Source organism: Euprymna scolopes, chromosome 2 (assembly GCF_053919585.1).
Source record: "Euprymna scolopes isolate OS-2025 chromosome 2, ASM5391958v1, whole genome shotgun sequence".
NCBI classification, from domain to species: Eukaryota; Metazoa; Mollusca; class Cephalopoda; order Sepiida; family Sepiolidae; genus Euprymna; species Euprymna scolopes.
This window is the reverse complement of record NC_136483.1, coordinates 23,106,878-23,125,242: the sequence shown is the minus strand read 5'-3', so window position 1 is coordinate 23,125,242 and position 18,365 is coordinate 23,106,878. Positions and strand designations below refer to the sequence as shown.

Sequence of the window (18,365 nt, the reverse complement as noted above, 5' to 3'; positions counted from 1 at the left end):
TCAGCAAGATTTAGTGGAACACTGGTGAAAGGTAAGGATAGTGGAAAGTTTTTAGTAACAGCAGATAAGTGACAACTCCACGAGTAATAGTTTTGGTACATATATCAACAATTTCGAGGTCAACAGAAAAAAGATAAGAAAAATGGAAAAATAAAAAAAGGTGTAAAAAAAAAAAAAAGCTTTCGGTTCTATTTGATAATATTGATTTATATATATATATATATATATATATATATATATATATATATATATATATATATATATATATATATATATAGATACGAGCAAACAGTTAATAAAACATGTTAAAAAACACTTTGAAAAAGAGTTAAAAACATATTTAATCTGAAAAGAAAACACTTGATAAGTGGATAGTCCTTAATCCGCAGAGTTTCGAAGAAATACTTTCCTTCTCATCAGAGGGTAGGAATTAGCAAAATGCGGGATCGGATTTTGCATGCAAAAGTATTTGATGAAACAACAAGTCAGTCAAAGATCTTACTTGATAACAAAAAAGTGAAGCAGAGAGAATATGGTTAAGAAAAGGGTGATTACACATGAATGGATAGTCTGGTGGAAGATAAATTATCCAGTGACGGTAAAATCCAAATATATAACTTCAAGAAAGTTAATTAAATTTCCATTTGCACAAGTAAAATCCAAGAAAATCCCGTAATTGGAAGAGGGTCCATAATAATCTAAAGGCAGAAATCCATGGAAAAATTCACAAAAATGTGTACAAGGGAAAAAAGGAAAAAATTCCAATTATATTAATAAAAGAAAAATAAGATATGCTTTTCACACTACTGCCGAGACATAAATACATATATATATATATATATATATATATATATATATATATATATACACACACATATATATATATATATATATATATATATATATATATAGAGAGAGAGAGAGAGAGAGATGGCGAACAGAAAAAAAAACTAATTTTGAATTGTCTTTTTATTATTTTAAATTTAACTGGCTTTGCGAACTTGCCTTTTCTGATAAAATTAATCTAACTTGATCTCAATGGTTCATATTTTTTCTCTCGTATATATAATTTTATGTAACATTTGAGATAGCAAAGAAAATTATAATTAATATTAGAAGCCCACTGCCTTATAATTGTTACGCCAATGGGCTGAAAGACTTTGGCCAAGGCAAATGAAAAACTTTAAAAATTTAACTGATGACCGTTGCTAAGCACTCAGTATTATAAGATCAGGATCAAAGGTAAGTGGAGTACTCCTGAGAAAAAATAATGCCGCCCCATACATCTAAGCTGTAGTAGTTAATAAAAATGGAATCTTCGACCAATGTCAATCACTTTATTTAATGATTGAATCATGTATAATGGAAATGATCAATGGCATAGCTCTTACTAATTTACTATTTGTCATTTAAAATGAATCAATTTAAAAAGAAAAAAAAGGCCATTTTGTTATAGTTTTGATCAAGAACCTGACCCAAGGTCGCATTGGTATCTTCCAACAGAAAAGTTGCTGGAAAAAGCCAACTCAAACACTGGCAGACGATAAGTTCAAAATGTTAAAAACAAAACTTGAGCACAAGAAAATAAAACTTACCTTAAGTTTAATTATATGAAAGAAATATTTAAATTTTTCTTTTTAAGAAAATTATATTAAGGAAATTTTTTCAAAAAATGTTTTAAAGAAATAATATTTTAAGACGAAAACAGAAACATCTATGAACGAAAACATTTTTTTCATAGAAAGAATTATGATTGAAAACCGACTTTCATTTCAAAAAAATTATCGTTTTTTATTTTTTATTTTTTCCTAATTACGAAAAAGTAGCAATAATACTACAAACAACCTCGCCTTAAAAACATAAGAGTTTTAATGTGTTTTGTGGAGAAGGATGAGATAATCCACGTGAAGTGGCGAGAGTTGCTAAACATAAATAGCCAAACTCTAAAGGAAATGAGTCAGTATTGCAAATACCCCCAGTACTGTGAGCAATAATTCTCCAAACTATACTGAATAAGCTATCTCGGTTAATAAATAACCAAATGCAAATGGTATGCAAAGAATTTGACATTCGGCTGATTCCCGAATTTCATGGCGTCTTATCCAACCACAATGTCTGAATGGTTGGAACAGGTGGAGATGGTGTGCAAAATGCGTGGTGTTGACTGCGTTGAGTGTGTTTTACCTCTCAGGTTGAGGTGGTGCTGTGTCAGTATATCGACAATTAACTAATGAGGGAGAACTTAAAGCATGGGGAAACAACCCGCCCTCATGAGTTTTGTGGAAGACCCTTTTGCTGCATTTGAAAAGTTTGTCTCCCGTCGTTTATGACCCAGGGAAACTGTGAGATAGACACTATTTTGTAAAACAGATTGACCCTGGGGTTTCCAAGACTACTGTGAAACACGTCGTCAGAGAATGCGAAGAGTACCAGTCGATCAATCGATCATCCATGCACTGGTCAGAGAGTGCGTTAAACGTCAAACAAACATGGCATCGAGCATCTATTGATATTACCCACTGCAATGGGGCCCATTTTTTGATATTGATTGACTGTAGCCACACTTTCTTTGCCATCTGGCTATATGTTCATCAGCAAGATGCGAAAAGTAAAATCAACCAGCTGAAGAAGCTCTTCGATGAATGAGGCCAACTGACTGAGATTCTGATGAATAATGACGTTGCCTTTTGGAGCAGCTTATTTAAAACTTTCCTAGATAAGTGAAGAATCTTACTTTGATTTCATTGTGCATGTACCCCCCCCCCTCTGGTAACGGCATCCTCGAGCAATGTCACAGAAACATAGAAAAGATCGCAGCCAGAAAATGGCATACTATACCGAAAACAGTATACTGGTACAACGTCACACAAAAAGATGACGTGTCGTCTGCTACAATACTTGTCAACATGGTCCATCTGAACGGCATACGGCTGAAAGGAATCAATGGAACGGCAGCGCCAACATACAATCAACAGCAGACTGTCTTAAAAATGTGTGGCTGAGTGAAAGATTTGTAACAATTGGAGAGAAAACAGGCACTCAGCATAAATGTAGGTGATGTCTTTCTCGATGAAACTTTAGATGGAGTAACTATACTGCTGTGAAGTAGCACACAGTGCAAAACACCACCTCCCGATTGTTTCATGTTTAATCATAGATTTAGGGGGAGTGTAGTAGTAATACTACAAAGAACCTCAAAGAGACAAAAAGTATGTTTTTCCTGCTTCCAGCATCAGAAAACTAGAAAGTGGGAGACGTGTGACATATTTTATAGAAAAAAAAAACAAAAAACAAAAAAAAAAAACAAGATACGCCACGTGAAGTGGCGAGAGCTGCTCAACATAAAAGACTAAATTAAATGAAAAGAGTCAGCATTTCGCCTACGGTTGATGAGTAAACCTCCATCATCAAAAGACGTGCATGCATACTGTAAAAACAAAATTGCTAATCAAAGAGAAAAGTCCTCATTGCAAAAAGTTCCCGTGCTGTGAGCCATAATTCTCGAAACTCTACTGAACAGAAAACAATTTCGTCATCTGCTGACAGTTGATTGGATAATCACGTCGGCTTTTTTAGACTGCTTTTCTGGTAACTTATTGTAAACTGTCAGAAGATGGCGACGCGACCTTGGGTCAGATTCTGGATCAGTATCAATTTCTGTTGAGTTTCGTTTTTTCGACAAGATTTTGACTAAGGTTGGATAATTTCTACATCTTAATCTTTGAATAAACGCAATTCTAATAGAACTAGTCACTTGATTTCATGATTCCTATTTATTAGAAATAAAAAATATTGGATGGAAGAAAACTAAATTAGTTATGACACGTCTGACAATTTATTGTATCAGAGATAAATTTGAATAAAGTGGCCCAGAGGTCAAGATACCAAAATCTCGGCAGCCTATGATGTCCAACACGTGTAGGGACAATCAGATGAGAATTGCTTTGACATTTGTCCAAATATCCACACGACGTGTGTCTATTCATGGTAAGAACGTTGCTGAAACGTTTAATACCTAAATTGAACTTGAAACCATAACCGTGTCATCGTGGAAGTGTTAAACGCCCGTCAGTTGCAATTTTGAGAGGGTATGGCATAAAGGTTTACTTCACAAGATCTCCAGCTATGGTATAGCTGGAAATGTCTTCTCAATTATTAAATCATTTCTCTCTGATAGGTTCATAAGAGTAGTAGTTGATAGGCAAAAATCAGAAGCTCACAGTATAAATGCTGGAGTCCCTCAGGGGTCCATCCTGGGCCCAACTCTATTCCTGATCTACATTAATGATCTTCCAAATCACATCCTTACATCATTCGTAGACATTTTTCCTGACGACACTACCATCTATGGTAGCACATCTAAGACAGTAAACGACCAAGTTCTCTCCGATTCTCTCTCCTCTGATCTTGATCACGTTGTACAATGTGGAAAGGAGTGGCTGGTTACTTTTAATGCATCTAAAACCAAGCTTCTATTTTTACATCATCAACGTTCTGATCCCCATCTGGCATCAATTAAAATGAATGGCTCTCGTCTTGGGGAGACCTCAAGTTTTGACAGGCTTCTGGGCTTGACCTTTACTCCGGATCTTAAATGGAATACGTACATCAAATCTGTTGCCAAGGCCACTAGAAAAATGGTGGGATCTTTCTATCGATCCAGTAGATATCTCACTGCTGATGCAATTCTCTATCTATATAAGAGCCAGATACGTCCAAGGATGGAATACTGTTGCCACATATGGGCAGGAGCTGCTAGAAAAGACTTGTCCTGCCTTGATAGGGTTCAAAATAGACTTCGTGGCCTGGTGGGAGATGTCCTTTTCTCTTCACTGCAACCTCTATCTCACAGAAGAGATGTTGCGAGTTTGTCTCTGCTTTATCGTTATTTTTTTGGAAAGTGTTCAACTGAGCTTCAATCTATGGCCCCCCTCGCCAAACTTTCACAAGAAACACTCGACTAGCTGAAAACACTATCAATAATTTTCGCCACTCTTTATCTGTGCCTAAACCTAAACATAGATTCCATGATCAAAGCTTCTTTCTTAGAACTGCACGCCTGTGGAATTGTCTTCCGTTTTCCTGCTTTCCAGTTGTCTATAATATGGTTGTCTTCAAGTCCAACGTGAACAAGTTTCTGATGAGCCGTTCCACTTAAGTTAACAAATTTACCGAACTTCTATTACTATCGATTACTATATTGTCCTTTTGACTACTGTACACTCTTTAACCCTTATCCTTGAGTGGCCTATCGGCCTTGATAAGTGGTGACGCCTATGTAAAAAAAAAAAAAAAAATTCTTAAAGATAACGCTTTTATGCTACCCTGGATTTTAATAGTAAATTTTCATTTTTTAATAAACATTCTAAGAATAAAATACAGGGCTGGAAACTTATGATTTGCCAAATTTTGTCTGGCTCTGAGCATGACCTGACTTTACATCCTTCACTTTATAATAAAAAAAAAATAACTGTATTTATTAATGTATAGTTTTTTTTAATTCAATTTTCACCCCAAACAAAGCACAGTGCCACTTTGAAGTAGGGGGCTACTATCGGTGACATAAGTTTCAAGGGTATTATGAAGCGAGATGAGTAGCAAGATGTTTGTTCACATTACACTTGAACTTCTGCATGTCAGTACAGTTGAGAAAGCAGAATCCCAGAAGGGAGTTCCAAAATCTATCAGTTCTGGGGAAGAAACTATTGGAGTAGAAGGCTTTCTTACACCTAGGGATCCCTACTGTGAAGGGGTGGGATTTAGCTTCTTGTCGGGTTTGTCGGGGGTATTCACGTCGAGGGGGTACAAGTGCTTGTAGTTCGTCAGAGTATTCACCATTAACGTACTTGTAGAACAGGCAGAGGGAGGCAACATTTCGTCGAGGGGACAAAAGGACCTATAAATATATATATATATAAAGTTTTTTGTTAGCATTTTTTTAGCGATATTAACCACTTCAAACCGCTATTATTTATATGTTTTCGCTATCTTAGCAGTATTTTTAAAGAGCTATAAAGCTCTTTGTGTTATTCATATGTATATATGAATGAATCGCCCTTATTATTTATGGGGCGAATTTATTTTTATTATATATATATATATATATATATATATATATATATATATATATATGTGTGTGTGTGTGTGTGTTGGGACGATTAATCAGAATCGGAAAAATTGGAGCTTTTTGAGGTATCGGAATCGGAAGAACTTGCGCCTACTTTCTGATGCCAAAACCGATTCCTTCCATTATCTTTTTTATTTGTTTTTGGTTTAAGAAACATCTTCCACTGCTTATAGTAAAAATAAAATAATAAATATTTACTCATTTAAACTTCCAGTAGGACGAAAATCTCTAGATCACCTCATCACAAGTGTATTTTGACGTTTGAGAAAATACATGTACATTTAAGTGTGTTTTTACAGTAATCGGGACAAAATAACACTTTTATAGTACAATATTTAGAGATTTATAAACAATCGGAATCAGTAATTGTATCGGAATCGGGAAAAATTATTTGAATCGTCCCATCACTTATATATATATATATATATATATATATATATATATATATATATAAGCAAAGGAACTAAACGTTACTTAGAATTGAATGAGGACCAACGACAGTTTCACCCTCTCCTATTAGTCCACAGTACATTGTAGTTTACATTGCACTGTAGAGAATCTGTTTGTTTTATAAAATTATATGTAAATAATTTCTTCACTTAAAGTTTACAATGCATGGTTCAATTGTGCTCTTAACAGAAACATTCATTTCGAACGGGCTGCAGACTTATCAAAGAACTGCTGCTTTTATGAAATTATTTTCATATAATAACTTGAATTAAAGTTAAACGTACAGAAGTCAACTACCATGTTTCAATTGTGCTCTAAAAACATTCGTTTTGAACGCGCCCATTTTATAAAAGAATCTATAGTAGATTGTATAGGTTGGGCCTTTCTGCTTGTGCGCTGATAAAATATCTTAAATACACTTATGTTAGGTTGTATAAAAAATGTTAACTTTGGTCAAAATAAAACTTCCTTCTTTAATCGGATTTTTTCGATTATCGATTTTCAATACTTATTGGACGCATTCTGAAACAAAATCTACGTAAGCTGACTACAATCTGATTGTCTTCAAGTTAAATGTAAACAAGTTCTTGATGAACCGTCGCCCTAAGTAATCCAATTTACAAAATTCACACTACTTATGTTTACTATGCTATAATCACATTGGCTAATGTATACTCATTAACCCTTATCCTCGAGTGGCCTCCGGGCCTTGATAAGTGAAAAAAACCTACGAAGACGGGAGTGGTACCCTTTGTGCTCCAGAATTTATTTTCTACAAAGTCACCACTATTCTCATTGCACTTTTGCCAAGAATTCAATGACGCATCTCTGCTTCTGACACATGTTCATGACAGGGGTTGCTTTCTTAGAGTCTCACACCACCAATATCTACAACTGACAGATGAAACTTTGAGGTCATAAATGCATAAGTTCAGTCATCATAACAATGCAATCCCTTCTGATTTATTCAGACGATATGAAAAAATAGGAGGCATTACTGTAGTGTGATGATTTCTTATATCCGTTTATATCCTCCATTTATCATGGCAACAGATCTTTTCGAATAAAACATAAAATAAATGATTTAATTTTGATTGAAAGAAGAACATCAATTTCATAAATCTCATTTTCAACATTAATAAATAAGATTTTACTTTTTTTATTTTTTGTTTTTTGAATATTTCCTTTTTCTCCCAACAAAATAGGTTGTCTGCCAACATCAGTCACTTTGATGAGGTTTGGACTTCAAGTGAATTTAATGACAAACAACTTTTCTTCTGCAACAATTATTTATTTCACTAAACTTGATTCATTTTCCTCCATTTTCGTTTTGTCTTTTGAAGTCTTTCGATAATTTTTTTTCCCACTGGATTTTGATTAATCTTGATTTTCAAATCTTCCATATTCATGTATTTTGATATTATTTCAAATATTAAAGTCCAACATCGACTTCGGGTGGAGTGGGGGCGATCTCTATCCTTATCTACAACTTTTCTTTTGCAGATAAGACGTTGCTAGTCTTTCTCTACTATATACTTTTATCATAATATATGTGATCGACTGAGCTCCAATTTTTGGTTCCCTCTTATAAAAGTTCCACAGCAAGAACTCATCTCTACCACCACTAGAGCCGACAAGATAGCAAGCTCTGCTCACACAAATGACTACTTATAGTTAAAATATAAAGTAAAAATAAAAATAAATTCATAAAAAATAAAAGTGTTAATATAAGCTAAATTTTTATTCATTACTGTTTCTACATACGAGAGTTGTTCCAAAAGTAAGGCCTCCTATTTTTTAACTAAAAAAGTTCTATTATTAGACGGAGCGAACCTTTGTACTCCAGAATTTACTTTTCTACATAGTCACCACCATTCTCAATGCACTTTTGCCAGTGATTGGAGGAGGGGGGGGCTGTCTGGACCATGCTTTTTCACTCACATCTCTGTCGCTACTTGCAGAGTATTGGGGATTACCAAGTTGAAAACATGATTATTAAAAAAGAAAATGCAAAATTAGTGTATATTTTTATTGGTGCTCACGTGATGACTGTTCAAAATAAAATAACAAAATAAATTGAAGAACACAATACATTGGAGTTTACATTGCACTGTAGAGAATCTACTGTTTGTTTTATAAAGTTATATGTGAGTAATGCCTTCATTTAAAGTTTAAAATGCAAAGTCAAGTATCATGGTTCAATTGTGCTCTTAACAGAAACATTCATTTCGAACGGGCTGCAGACTTATCAAAGAACTGCTGCTTTTATGAAATTATTTTCATATAATAACTTGAATTAAAGTTAAACGTACAGAAGTCAACTACCATGGTTCAATTGTGCTCTAAAAACATTCGTTTTGAACGCGCCCATTTTATAAAAGAATCTATAGTAGATTGTATAGGTTGGGCCTTTCTGCTTGTGCGCTGATAAAATATCTTGAATACACTTATGTTAGGTTGTATAAAAAATGTTAACTTTGGTCAAAATAAAACTTCCTTCTTTAATCGGATTTTTTCGATTATCGATTTTCAATACTTATTGGACGCATTCTGAAACAAAATCTATGTAAGCTGACTACAATCTGATTGTCTTCAAGTTAAATGTAAACAAGTTCTTGATGAACCGTCGCCCTAAGTAATCCAATTTACAAAATTCACACTACTTATGTTTACTACGCTATAATCACATTGGCTAATGTATACTCATTAACCCTTATCCTCGAGTGGTCACCGGGCCTTGATAAGTGGTGATTCCTGTGTAAAAAAAGAACACTTCCAGACACATCAAATACATTCATGTGAATTGTTTGAAAATCGGCCCAAAGTCACTCCCACACACAAAGTTCCTTTTATATAATAGTATATATCATGCAAGTAAAATGCATGCTGGATAAAACCATTTCAATTTTGGAAAAGGGTGAAAATAAATACCAATAAAAACAACTCTATATATAATATTTTGATTGTAGAAATTCCCCTCTGGATCGAAGTACCATAGGTTTGCAACATCAGATGCCACATACAAATTTATTATGTCTAGATTATTAGCCACTATCTTATGTAACTTTAGAAGAACATTTTAGACACATTTAGTCGTTATTATAAAATCGTACATTTCATCCGAGGATCAACATCATTACAATCGCAACCATCTTTTTACATTTTTCCCTCTAAATATCAAGTCCTCCTACCATCCCAGTCATCACCAGGAAGGAATTCTGCACTTTTGACAGATATGGGTTTCACCCTTCGTAACTGGACCATAAACTCATAGACATAACAATCTTTCCATTTTCCAATTCAAAAATAATAAATTCCCCCCCCCCCGACTAATGCCGCTCATTTTGATTGGCTGACCTCTGGCCATTTTTATATTCTGGATAAATGGTATTCGCATGCTAAACGAAAGCTAATGTACCTTTAAAATATGGCGTCGCAATGATACCTATTTTTGGCCAAGTAAATTGTGGCGTTCATTTTCTTACATTTTACGGCGACAATTTGTATTTCCTCTTTGTCTCTCTCTCTCCCACCCTCCCTATCTCTCTCTATATATTATTCCAAACTATCTCTCGATTGCTTTTTATATTTCTTTTTATGCCGAAGAAAACAAATTCCACGGCGATGCCGAAGAAACAACAAGAAAATTTATTTCTTTTTTCTCTCTCGTTCATTTTGTACATTTGTTTCAGTAATTAATTATATTTTTTCAAACATAGTTACGTTTTATTTTAATGTACTTCATTTAAACCTGCGGAATCTATTACGATCGTCGCCGATTTAAAATTAAATGTCTCGACAATATCATCTACTGGATTCGTACTTATTATGTTGTTTGAATTTCATGTTTTAGCATATGCGAAATATTCACATTTTAAAACTGTTAAACTATTTTTATATTTAACTGTATTTTATGTTTATTTTTTCACTTCCTTCTCCCACTTATGATAACAATATAAAAAAAAACACGTATACTTTTTATCAATTGATATTTTATTTTTTAATCGCATTTCTTTTTAAATAACTATGATTATTTAATTTAATGTTACATATTTTGTCAAACTTTAGATATTTTGAAAATACATTTATTTACAGGAACTTAAACAGAAAACAATGAATGTGTCACATTTTTGGACAGTTTTAGCAGTTTCAAAAATTTGAATGTGCAACAGGAAATAGTTTAACAGTTTTAAAATGTGAATATTTCACATATGTTTAAAAACATTAAATTCAAACAACATAATAAGTACGAATCCAGTAAATGATATTGCCGAAACATTTATTTTTAAATCGGCGACGATCGTAATAGATTGAGCAGGTTTAAATAAAGTACAATAAAATAAAACGTAACTATGTTTGAAAAAATATAATTAATTACTGGAACAAATGTACAAATGCGCAGGTTTAAATAAAGTATATTTAAATAAAGTACATAAAAAAAACTAACTATATTTGAAAATACAAACAACCAAAAAAAAATCAAAAGTAAATATGTTCGAATAAATTTTCTGATTATCGAGATTGCAAACACGTTTACTTTTTTGGGAAGGGAGGATGAATTTGTACATTAGGTCCACATCCACAATTTTCTTTAGAATGACGATTTTAATAGGTTTTCTACTATGATGATTAAGAAAATCCCATTCAAATTTTGCGGAGACAAATACTTATAGAGATATAAAAACCTGTATTATGCACTGTAATGGCTGCCAGGTTTGTACGCTAGCGCGATAAACAAATCTACTTCTCTACTATCAATACAGTCAACTTTTTTGTCAATTGTTTTTTAGCATTTCCGGGTGGGTATGCTGTGACAACGATTACCACGGTTAAATTTTGGGGAATTATCCCTTCCCCAAAAGAGTGGGTTGTCTACTCCAAAAGTCGTTCTTTATATGGGGATGGTTGGAATATCTGTTCCAAACGCCGTTCTTAAAGAAGTGAAGTAAAAAAAAAAGACGACATAAAACTGCAATTTTATTTAATACTATTAGTGGAAAAGTTGAAAAGAAGAGGAAGACTTGAACAACAAACAGAAATAGCTAGGACTGCTACAACTAATTTCGATCACTCGAAACAGTTGATATACGGTGAGAATCACTAACTTCTAAAACTTTCTTTTTTACTTTCCATTATTATTCTAATGGACCATTTTTCGTAATGTTATTAATTTATACTGATTTACGTATTCCTTTAATTGCCTTTTTTTTTTAAATTCAAACAGCACCTGCATGTTATCGTCTCAAACCAGCACTAATCGCCAGTGAAAGCCATATTATTTCATTTCGGCCACGGCCGCCAGTGTCTAAAATTGTTCAGGGACGGCAGTGTCCACCACTACCACCACCGCCACCACCACCATCAACAACAAGAAGCGTAGTTTACGTTTTTGCGAGTGGGGCAGGCTTCCACCAGGCAACGCCGGCTAACGGGTCCTGCTAGTTTTGATCAATTTTACCGATTGACACGTTATTTTATATTTTAGTGCAACCACTGGCGAAGAATATTTTTATGTAAGATGTACAGGCGTTTATAGGATACTTTACTTTTTAGACGGCACTAATCGTATTGTCGAGGAATGCTTACTCATGCTCTCAACTCTGAACCCTGGCCTGATTTCGTATTCCTTGTTCCGTTTTTAACGCATGCTTTTGGTTTATTTTCTGTTTGAAAATAAGAGGTACATCTCGAAATTAACGAAGACATTTTACCATCCCGGTTATATTAAACAGTAAGTCCATATTTAATGATTTATATATGAATGATTTTGAAAAAAATAAATAAACAGAGATACAAAGGTATACGGAGATTTATAATCTAAATTCGAACTTCGTTCGTTTATATTCATTTATTCATACGTCACTTCAACATCCTGATATTCTACTTTGCCAACACCCTTCTCATACACATACACACATATATATTTCCGTGCCTTAATAATCTTTATTCACTTATATTTCTTTTTATACATATCAGTCCTTATTTAAGAAGCTCAATGTAATTACAGAGCATATAATGAATAAATAACAAAATTCTGTATTCCAAATTTCATGATGTTGCCACCTTACAATTTATTCCTTTACTTCAGTTGACATTTACAATTCTTGACAGTATTGTAGTACGAAATCAATCAATTATCATTTCAATCAATAAATCTATTTTGCCCTTAACTTATCGAAAGAAATAGCAACTATCAATCCTCTAAAAGGAAATAAAATGCGTTTGGACATGATTAAAAAATCCGAAACTCGGAAGAGAAGCTTCAATTACCTTATTGTTTGTTTATATTACGCCATTTTCAACTTAGAAATATATATATATTTTTTCAGAATGTGAGAGATTATTAATTGTCTGTATTTTTGAGAGGTGTTTTCATTGATTGAGATTGTCGGACTGACTTCCTCATCTTGGTTGTTATAGTCACAACGTTTCGGCCGTTTTGCCCTCCGGCCTTCATCAGGTGTTTTGTATCGAACTGGGGAACCGTTTGTTAGGAGTCTCGAACCCAACCCTTTATTATTATTACGGGAGTACCGCGTTCAGACTCCAGCTAGGCTCTGGAACATAATTGCTGATTCTCTGTTTTGAATTTTACTTTTCACTGCCTTCGTTCAGGATTGAACTCAGCACCTTTGGGTAACTGTAAACTTTGATACAACGTCTAGGACCACTCGGCCATATGTCACTAGGACAATTCTTAGTTGTTTTTTTTGTTAATGTTGAACCTATGTTGTTATTCAAGGTTTTCTCTCTCTATCAGAGGTGTCCAAATTGCTCTATGCTTGATTTGCTCAGTAAGTTGTTATGTCCGAGCATGTGAGCTGTTTCTTTAAGTTTTCTCACTTTCCAGTGGGTCTCTCTATTTATTATTTTTACTTAATCCCCCCCTCTCCATCCAGACATGGTTGGCTATACCCGATTTTTCCGTCTCCCCTTTAATTACTGCTTTTCGGTGTTCTTCCACCCTTACTTTCACCCTTGTAAACCTTTCTGCAACTGCATGGGATGGAGTATATGCAGTTCTTAGTCATGTTCTCCTCCATGTGTCGTCTGAGTGTTGACTCGCTCTTGAATACCGTCCTGATGTTGTAGGGGGCACATATTCTCTGAATCTTTTCGGAGATGCCTCGTATGTATGGTAGGCAGACCGTTGGAGGTTTTTGGGTTTCATTCTCCTCTCTTATACTATTAACACGTCTCCTCTCTTATACTATTAACACATTGCAGGGAGGTGTCGACGTCCTCCTACATACAGCACCTGGACTTCCCAAATTGATCACCCATTTTAGTAATGACCAGGCTCAACGTTGCTTAACTTCGGTGATCTGACGGGAACCGGTGTGTCAACGTGATTATGCCGTATTTTTGGATCTCGTGGGGAGGCAAGTAAATAGGAACTTCATGTTTTCTAAATTTAATCCTACTCGTTAGTAACTTGAACCGTAGTAGTTTAATCTATCGCCTTAATTGTCAAGGTCATGGTTAAAAGGCAACTAAATGTCAAGGTTAAGTGGAACCAATCAGCCTAACTACGGACATCGTCAGTTACAAAGATGACCGTATCTAAAAATAACGATCGAAATAGAACCGAAGCAAGTTTTATTTTGATGTGAAAAGAAAATTAACTAGGCACACAATGTTTGGAATAATAACTGCAAATGACATTCGAATGGCAGCATTTCGAAGGGAAAAGATCTTCACCTTTGCTCTTTCATGACACGTAATCAAACGTGATTTTCTAACCTTTCGAATGTCATTTCGGTAAAATATCCCAAGGTATATTCTGTAGAAAATCGGGGGCATTATTCTGCAGGTATTCATCCAACAGGAAAGCTCCTCTCTCCTGATATTCTGCGAATCTCGTGCCTCTTTGGATGCTATACTTTTGAGAGAACCGCACGCCGACAGACAGAAGAGCCAACATGTCTACGGAGAGGCCGACCGTCACAAAAGGCGGGAGAGAAAGACGCTTTGAACAACGTTGCATGCGTTGCAAATATATTGTAAGCATTCAATGGTTAAGCTATAGAGTCTTAAGAGTTGAAAGAATAAAGTTTCGACCGCAGGTCTAATAGACTTCGTCAGTTACTTTTTTCGCATTTTTTAAAATGAACGATTATTTCTAACTATTGATGTCTAGTTAAAAAAAAGCGACAAGGAACTCTTGATATATTATGAACTTCAAGTTTTTATACACATGTTTATGTTATATATATATATATATATATATATATATATATATATATATATATATATATATATATATACTCCTATGAATTCGTTTTTCTTTTGTGTGTATTGATATTCATATTAAAAACCCTCTTTTCTATTTATTTAAAAAGAAAATACAATTTTCTTATATATGGGTTGTGTAATTGCATTCACTAGCAAAAGAAATAGCTAATTTGCATATTCTTTTAAACATTCTTTTTAATTCATTCCCTATTATTTTTTTTTCTTATGGGATAAACATCTTTAGTTAAAACTATTACGTGTAATTATATTCATGCAGATATTTTACATGATTTATACTTGCATAATATTTGCGTAAAAAGTTTATAATAAACACAAAATTTTTTCCATATATATTTATGTATGCGTATATAAATTTTTTTTTAATAAATTTTGCCTCCCAAACTCCTAGAGTTTTTGGTCTAAAGACATGAAACTTCATATATAAAGTATTTGAATCCATGCAAAACTTTATATTTGGGGTTTAGCCCGGAAAAATCGGTGCAAAAGTGTGAAAATAAATAAAAAAAATGAAATTTGCCAGGTGAAGGTTGAACGCCGGCATTACGAATTCATAACATAGTAGCTATTGGTTCATGTTTTTATTTTTAACCTTGCAGTAAACATGTTTTCATAGCCCAGTCATTGACGGCAGAGGCAAAATAAATCGTGAGCTGAACGTTTTGGTTTCGATTCTCTGTGATGGCGCATGAGTCTTTTTTTATACTTTTTAAATCATTACTATATATTGCATCCAATCTATCTATCTATCTATCTATCAAAGTGAAAATAAGGAAGACTATTATACAGAAAGGTATTACTTTACATATTCACACTTTTTAATATATATATATATATATATATATATATATATATATATATATATATATATATATATATATATGCACATAACCTTATTAACAGTAGATAGGACCCGAGCAAAGCCGGGCGGAACTGCTAGTATATGCATATAAGTGAACGTGTCTGTGTGTCTGTGTACATTTCCCTACGCAATAACTCTGTCAATTTTTAATCTACAGACTCGGAATTTGATATACAGGTTACTGAGATTTGGGGAAATCGATGTGATCGGTTTTCGGCCAGAAATTTAGCTATTAAGGGGTCAAAGTTCAGCGAATGACCTTTGAAAACTCTACAAAACTCCTCCGCCAATTTTGGGTCTAAACACTTGAAATTTTAGATATAGATTCCTTGAACATGGATCTAACTTAATTTGAGCCCCAAACAATAAATGTTAAGGGGTCATAATAGGGGTCAAAGTTTAAAAAATTGACCGCTTTTTTTTTTTTGCTCAACATACACCTCCAAACACCCGGGCAACGCCAGGCTAAAATGCTAGTATATATTAGTCCAGATTCAGACCATATTTGTAGGATAAAAATCGAGAGAATATCCATTGGGTTTATATAATAGGGCTAAAAAACAGAGCTATTTATATTAATATTTATTTATACAGATATGCACGGAAACTGTTAATATGTTTAGAGCTCAAAACGTTAAAATGTTATTTTTAGCATTGAATTTATCTATGTTGTTGTGTGAGGGGAGAGAGAGGGAAAACAAAACGTGTCATTTAGAGCAGACATGGGCGAAGAGACAAGGAGAGAACAGTTTATAAAAAGGAGGGAAGGAAGAACTTGGAACATTTTTCATTTTTTATGTATTTTAATTATTTGATTTTATCTATTTTTTTCTATTCTTATACAGAATTTAAAATTAAATTTAACAGCAATAATAATAATAATAATAATAATAATAATAATAATAATAATAATAATAATAATAATAATAATGACTAGCAGAACCTGTAGAAATTCCACGGTAGTAATTGTCTATATTTTTGAGATGAGGTGTTTTCATTGATTGAGATTGTCGGACTGACTTCCTCATCTTGGTTGTTATTGTCACAACGTTTCGGCCGTTTTGCCCTCCGGCCTTCGTCAGGTGAACCGTTTGTTAGGAGTCTCGAACCCAACCCTTTATTATTATTACGGGGTACCGTGTTCGGACTCCAGCTAGGCTTTGGGACATAGTTGTTGATTCTCTGTTTTCAATGTTACTTTTTCACTGCCTTCGTTCAGGATTGAACTCAGCACCTTTGGGTAACTGTAAACTTTGATACAACGTCTAGGACCACTCGGCCATATGTCACTAGGACTAGGAAGGCCGGGGGGCAAAACGGCCGAAACGTTGTGACAATAACAACCAAGATGAGGAAGTCAGTCCGACAATCTCAATCAATGAAATTCCACAGTAGTTGAAAATTTTTTAAACACATTATGAATAAAATGGGGAAAAATGAAACAAATAACAAATTCTTTTTTAACCTTTTAAAGCTAAAAAGAATTGATTAAAAAGAATTGATTAAAAAAAATTTGATTTTTTTTAATGAAAATTCAACAAACAGCACATTTAAAAAAAAAAAAACTTTTATTGTCCGGAATCAGTTTTCAATTATAACGTTCTACTGAACTGAACACTTTTTTTTACATGGGAGTCACCACTTATCAAGGCTCGGAGGCCAGTCGGGGATAAGGGTTATTGCAGTAGTCAATGGGATAGTATCGTAGTAATCGTTGGTATTGGAGATTTGATAAAATATCTTACTTAAGGGGACAGTTTATCAGGAATTTGTTTATGTTCGACTTGAAGACATCCAAGTTGTAGTCAGGTGGGAAACAGGCAAACGAAAGAGAGTTCCACAGGTGTGCACTTCTAAGAAAGAAGCTTTGTTCGTGGAATCTATGCTTTGATCTAGGCACAGACAAAGAATGGGGAAAACTATTGACAATGGTTTCAGCTAGACGGGTGTTTTTCGCGCAAGATGGGCGAGGTGGGACCAGAGATTGGAGCTCGGACGAGCACTTGCCATGGCTACTTTGTAGCCATCTCTCTCATGTGGCCAGTAAATACTGCCGTCTAAAAAAGGGGGTAGGCTAAATTTTTACTTTCTTTCCAATTCGATGAAGACTATTACAAGTATTTGAGTATGCTGAAAATGAATATCACAGTAATGTCCTATTTTAACGTTAGAAAAAAAGATTTTAAGATATTCAATTCAAACAAAAACTTAAATACAAAGTTTAATTTGTATGATTGTATAAAAAAATAAAAACACGTTTTTTTTTTGGTTATGAATAAAAACATCCGACAATACAACGGGTCTAACATCGCATTTGATACAAATAATATTCAGTCATACATTTTTTCCGACGCTAAAATAGAACATTACTAATATGCCATTTTTAAAAGCTGAATATGTCAGTATAGACATGCCATGTCCTCAAGAAGTTTTGTCTGTGCATCATGTAACGCATTATTTTCCGTGAAATTTTGCAAAAGATCCATTTTTGGAGTGACTATTTCAATTTGTTATCAAATTCTTTAAAAAAATAAAAATAAGTTTGGGGGTGTTTTTTCACAATTTCTTATAGTTGGGATTTTTTTCAAATAGGTAAGAGAGAGGAAGGTTAGAGAAGGGCTTCCGAACCTTTTTTTAGACGGGAATATTCACTAGTTACCTAAGGGAGATGGT

At 33.9% G+C, this 18,365-nt stretch overlaps 1 protein-coding gene and 1 pseudogene across 1 annotated transcript in view; both read right to left on the bottom strand.

The window, feature by feature from the left end:
• The window catches only part of LOC145303335 (forkhead box protein J3-like), a 761,811-nt gene that overhangs the window by 337,631 nt on the left and 405,815 nt on the right, over positions 1-18,365 (bottom strand). The gene's annotated exons all lie outside the window — the stretch shown is intronic.
• On the bottom strand, positions 13,824-13,942 carry LOC145242176 (5S ribosomal RNA; annotated as a pseudogene).